Raw genomic sequence first — 6,139 nt, forward strand, 5'->3', positions numbered from 1 at the left:
GGTGTTTTTTCCCCTTCCTTGCCCTACTTTTTTGGGGGAGGCTACTGGTGGGCTGAGCCATGACAACTGGGAACGGGGAACTGATGCAGATGGATTGAGGATTAAATCTGTAAATAAAAATTTAACCTGTCCCACCTGTGTGCGAGAAATATGAGAATAATCAGGCTGTGGAGCCCTTTTTAGCAGAGTAAACCCTCTTAGGCGTTTTTGCAGCTTACTAGAAGCTAGGAATTAGGTGATCACACCTTTTATCCCTATTTATATGTGATCTGCTGACCTTTCCTCTCTCTTTGTCCCCTTTTCTAAGAATAAATGACATCTTTTTTTAATAATTGAAAGGTTTACATTCAACAGTGCTAGTTAATACTTCTAAGTAATAGTCAAGTAAAAATGCCTTTTGGTTACAAAATAACAAAACTAGTTCCCAAAATGGAGTTTGGGCTCTGAGCATGTACGTCTGCTCACATCGCTGGCTTGAAAGAAGAGCAAGAGAGCTCAGACAGGAAGTACAAAGGATTGTCTCCTTCGTTAGAAATTCCCGCCAAAGCATTAAGGAAGTGACCTCATACAGTCTCTTCTATATTGATTCAGGGACTCTGTGAGTGTCGGCTCCTCACATGCCTGTCTAGCAATCGTGGATTTGTGAATTTGACTGGAAATCCCACAGAAACCTCAGGCCCAGGGCAAGATATGGCCCTCCAAGCCTCTCTCCTTGGCCCTCAGAAGTCTGCCACACACCAGGCCTCGTGGACCCTGCTTTGCACTCTCATTGTTTCTGCCCAGCTGAAATGTCCCATTGACGCTAGATAGCTCAGTCAGTAGAGCATCTTTAATCCTAATGTCATGGGTTCGAGCCCCATGTTGAGTGAAAGATGCCCCTTGTGGCCACTTCCAAGTCTACAGGTCTGTGATTCTGACGCTGATAATGCCTGTTGCTTGCCTGAGTGTGAGTTTGTGTCGAAACTAAACTATGGTACAAAGAAAGTTTCCATTCATTGCTCCACCCAATTTTGCCTCTGGCCACACCCACCACTCTTAGGTGGCCCTCAGAAGGTTGCCCAGAAGGGAATGTGGCCCTTGAGGTTCCACACCTCTGAATTAAGAAATCATTCCATGGAATAGGGACTCTCTTGGCGAACAGAGGAAGTTGCCTTTTGGTGGCCCAGACCTCATGTCCATTAAGCCTGGTACAGTCATACCTCGGGTTGAAGTAGCTTCGGGTTGAGCGTTTTCGGGTTGTGCTCCACAGCGACCCAGAAGTAACAGAACGCGTTACTTCCGGGTTTTGCTGCTCGCGCATGCACAGACGCTAAAAATGATGTCATGTGCGGAAGCGGTAAATCGCGACCTGCGCAGACATGGGTTGCATTCGCTTCAGGATGCAAACGGGGCTCCAGAACGGATCCTGTTCACATCCAGAGGTACCACTGTATTGTTTGCTCTGCTCGGACGGGTAGTGGCTCTCCAGGGTGCCCAGCAGAGAAGGGTCTTTCCCATCACTGGCTGCCTTGTCCTTTCAACTGGAGGTATCCAGGCTTCAACCTGTAACCTTTATTCAATGCATATGATCTAGGCTCTGGGCTCCTTTCCCAGGACACTGGCATCTTTCTCTCACCAGGGTGTGGGCAGGATTCAAACCCGGATCCTCTCAGAGCCTAATTGAGAAAAATGGCCCTAGACCAGCAATCCCAACTTTCTTTACCATCACTGGGATTGTGTTGAGGCTGGTGTGTTACAGGAATTGGCTAAGACCCTAAGAATGACAAGAACCAGTCTTAACTAGCTCCTGGGTACAAATGCTACTACCATTTAGTTTAGTTTACCGCATCCCACTAAAAAACAAAGTTCCAAAACAACTTACCGCCAAGAAAAAAATTGCAATCATAAAATCACATAAGCATTAAAATAAAATTTAACAGTACAGTATCATTTTATTGGTGCTGACCAAATACTTGGGAAAACTAAAACATCTTTGCCACCAAAATGATGACAAGGTTGGTGCTAGCTGGGCCTTCCTGGGGAGAACATACCATAAAGCTGCTACTCGTTTATGTCATGCTGTCTGGACCTCAGAGGTAGCATGCAGACAAGGACCGTGGATGATGATCTCTGGGTCCCAACTGGTTCATATGGTAAAAGGGTGGTGGCTTCTGTGAAGTTCATCTCTCAAAATTCATTGTGATAGAGAGGGAAGAGCAGGAAGACAAATTGTATGAAAATGCTGCAGTCCAGGGATGTGGAACCTGTGGCTCTCCAGATGGTGGGTCCCATCTCCATCATCTCTGACCATTGGTCATGCTGGTTGTAGGAGTTGGAGTACAACAGCTTCTCCACCCTGTTCTAAAGGCAAGGCTAGCAAACTTCATAACATTAAAGCAGGTGTATGGAACCTTTGGCTCCAAAGAATGTTGCTGAACATGTTCCATCAACGTCTTGCATGCAGAAGTTCTTTCACTCAATCCCTGCTTCTATATCTGGAAGCATAACTTGTTTGTTGAATAGGGAATGTTTGGGATATGTTTTTGAAAAAGAGTAGTTCTGCAAGTATTTCTCTACGAGAGTGAAGAGTTCATTAGCAGCCAGCTGGCATGTGTGGCAACCCACTGAACAGAGCACCCTATATTTCAATGCCAAAAATGTGGGTATCATAACATTTTTTCTAGATCAGCTTAGCATTTGTAACTTCTAAATTGTGCAACTGTCATTTAGTGTAGCTGGTGTTTGATCAACCCCACAACAATAATTTATATTGTGCTTAATGAACAGATAAGTTTAATGATAATTTATTTACTGCACACCATATGCCATTCCATTTTTGTTCTGATATAATAAAATCAAGCTCTATCTTCCTAATCTGCTATATATTTAGAGAAAAGTCTCCATGCATTTGGACAGCTCTTAAGTTGCTGAACGGGACATGGGTGGCGCTATGGGTTAAACCACAGAGCCTAGGACTTGCCGATCAGAAGGTTGGCGGTTCGAATCCCCTCGACGGGGTGAGCTTCCGCTGCTTGGTCCCAGCTCCTGCCAACCTAGCAGTTCAAAAGCACGTCAAAGTGCAAGTGGATAAATAGGTACCGCTCCGGCGGGAAGGTAAACGGTGTTTCCGTGTGCTGCTCTGGTTCGCCAGAAGCGGCTTAGTCATGCTGGCCACATGACCTGGAAGCTGTATGCCAGCTCCCTCGGCCAATAAAGCGAGATGAGTGCCGCAACCCCAGAGTCGGCCACAACTGGACCTGATGGTCAGGGGTCCCTTTAAGATGCTGAACACAGAATTTGCATTTGTTTGGATACAACTGGATACCTTTTTGAATCAAGATGGTGGGCTGAACCTTTCAAAACTGCACTGGTTTCAACCAGATAGGCCAACCAGGTACTGTAGACCAGCTTCTCCCCAAGCTGGTGCGCTCCAGGTGTTGTTGGATTCCAATTGGCACGACTCCCAGCCAGAATCGCCAATGGTCAGGGAGGTTGATGGGAGTTGTAGTCCAGCAACAAACACTTGGAGGTCACCAAGCTGGAGAAGGTTGAGGTAGACTGAAGGAGGAGCCCATGGTGAGTGACTTGGCTCAGGACATTTCAGAACCTGGAACTGGCTTTGCAGTGGAATTCCATCCCTTCTGACTCAGAAGTCCCACTGAATTCAATTAGACTAACTTTTATGTGACAGCTGCAGCAAGTCAGCATTGTTTTGAGTGAAGACAAGTGTGTTGGTGTGTGTGTGTGTGTGTGTGTGTGTGTGTGTGTGTGTGTTGGGAAAGGTCCTCCAGAGCTGCATCCTTTTGATCTAATCCATCTTCAGCTTTCTACCAGCCTTGTGCTTATGTTCCATGCTTCAAATGTCTCATTCAAATGTCTAGAGCTCCCTCCAGTGGCAGTCTGTGGTGGAGTTCAATCTGGGAGTTGTGCAGTTTTGTCCCATTTGGAGAAAAAGAAAGCAGAGAAAAATCGAACTGAGTTTGAACATCTCCCACAAAACTTACTAGGTCACGAGAAAGGAGCAAGAGATGGAAATAACTAAGAATTTATTTAAATAGAAGCATGGCTTTTTTATTGACTATTGGAAAAACAAAGCTAAACAATGAAGCGGCAGGTTGTATTAGAATTATTGCTCCTATTAACTCTCTCTCCTCTTTCCACCCCTCTCATCTCTTTCATCTCTCTCTCGCTCTCGCTCTCTCTCTAGCTTTCTCTTCCCCACCCCACCCCATATAAACTAGAGTATTTTTAATACTGATTTATGGAGAATTTGAAAGGGTGAAGTAAATGACTTTGAGATTACTTATGCAGTGGTACCTTTGGTTACGTACTTAATTTGTTCTGGAGGTCCGTTCTTAACCTGAAACTGTTCTCAACCTGAAGCACCACTTTAGCTAATGGGGCCTCCTGCTGCCGTCAGGGTTGAGACGTAGAAGTAAAGCAGCAATCTGAGAGGCAGGACACGATGTTTGATTTCTGTTTTAACCCAAGGCTGTGGTTATGGGAAAAGCAAGACCCTCCACTGCAGGTTCAGATTGCATGTATGATTCTACAATCATTTTCCCCTGGTTTCCCCTAACGTAGCTCATAAATGTCAATGGGAAGGCCTTGGGGAAAGCCACTTCCGCCCTACAGAGGAGGTGGAGTTGTGGGCCCCCGCGTGATTGGGGGATTCCCAGCCGCGTCACCCCCTGGCCAGCCAATCGGCTGGCTCTGGGGGGGTGGCCTGCCCTATTTAAGGCAGGATTCGGCTGGGGATCTCCCTCTTTGCCGCCTGCCAGCTGTTCCGGTTTTTCCCACCCTCCCCTCCTTGACCTTGCTATGGACCTTGGTTGGTCGCCGTTGAGGGGCCTGGTAGGAATTTTTCCCCTTGGCAAATTGGCACCAGCCACTTGGTTTTCGCCTACCTCGTAGCAAATCGTCACAACTTTCTTGGTATTGGTGGTTAGGCATTGGTATTCTTCTGTAGATGGAAGAGGGGAGGTAGCGCCATCGCCTGCCCATCATATTGAAGGGTAGTCCGACAAAGGATTCGGGGGGGGCGTGGCCCTGTCCGAAGCCTGGGGAGGTGAGGACCTAAGGCACACCCCCAATCAGTGACTCCGGGGGAGTTCCTAGTTGATGTGCATCAGCAGGACTCCCCCTACTGGTGGTTAACTCTTCCCGGACTTCAAGCGGACGGGCTGAAGTTGGGTATAGTCGGTTAGGACCAATGCCTAAGCCAATACTGCTCATCACCTGTGGCCTTATTTAGCCCATTAAGCTTAATAATTGTGTCATGTGTCATTATATCCACTGGGGGGCAGCAGGAACTTGCCACACAAGTAACTCTCAGCCTAAATGATGTCACAAAGCCATGGTGATCAACCTAGCATCATAGAATCGTAGACTTGGAAGGGACCACGAGGATCATCTAGTCCAACACTTTGCAGTGCAGGAATATTTTGCCCAACGTGGGGCTTGAACCCACAACCATGAGATTAAGAGTCTCCTGCTCTACTGACTGAGCCAACCACTATTAATACACAGCTGGCACAGCAGACACCAGGGAGACAGGACAATGCCCAGAAAGTGTATAGGTTGTGAATTTTGTTGTTGTTATCTTTCTTTCTTTTTTAAAGAATATAATTTAGTTTGGTAAACAACATAAGTTGACTGATAGGCAGCCATAATGATAACAACTTAACTAAACTGCCAAAACAAACAGTCGTTTATATAGTACAAGCAAGCTTGTGCCCAGCACTGCTTGGGAATTATAAGAAACAAACAGAATCAGTGCAGTTTTGCAATCAGTGGTTTAAAGCAGCACAGTTTTGAAAATTACAAAATGGCATCCAATTGTATCCAAAGCATAGATGAAAACCTGCTTTTTGACCGGCAGAATAATAATAATAATAATAATAATAATAATAATAATAATTTTTTATTTATACCCTGCCCTCCCGAGCCAAGGCCGGGCTCAGAGCAGCTTAGAAGCAATAATAAAACAAGTTGAATGATTACAACTTAAAAACAAAATTAAAATACAACATTAAAATATTAAAATGTAGCCTCATCACAGTAGGAGAAGGAAAGGAAAAAAGAAAGAGAGGGAGGGAATCAAATTGGCTCCAAGCCAAAGGCCAGGCAGAACAACTCTGTCTTACAGGCCCTGCGGAAA

This window comes from Podarcis filfolensis, assembly GCF_964270895.1.
Source record: "Podarcis filfolensis genome assembly, chromosome: Z".
Lineage (NCBI taxonomy): Eukaryota > Metazoa > Chordata > Lepidosauria > Squamata > Lacertidae > Podarcis > Podarcis filfolensis.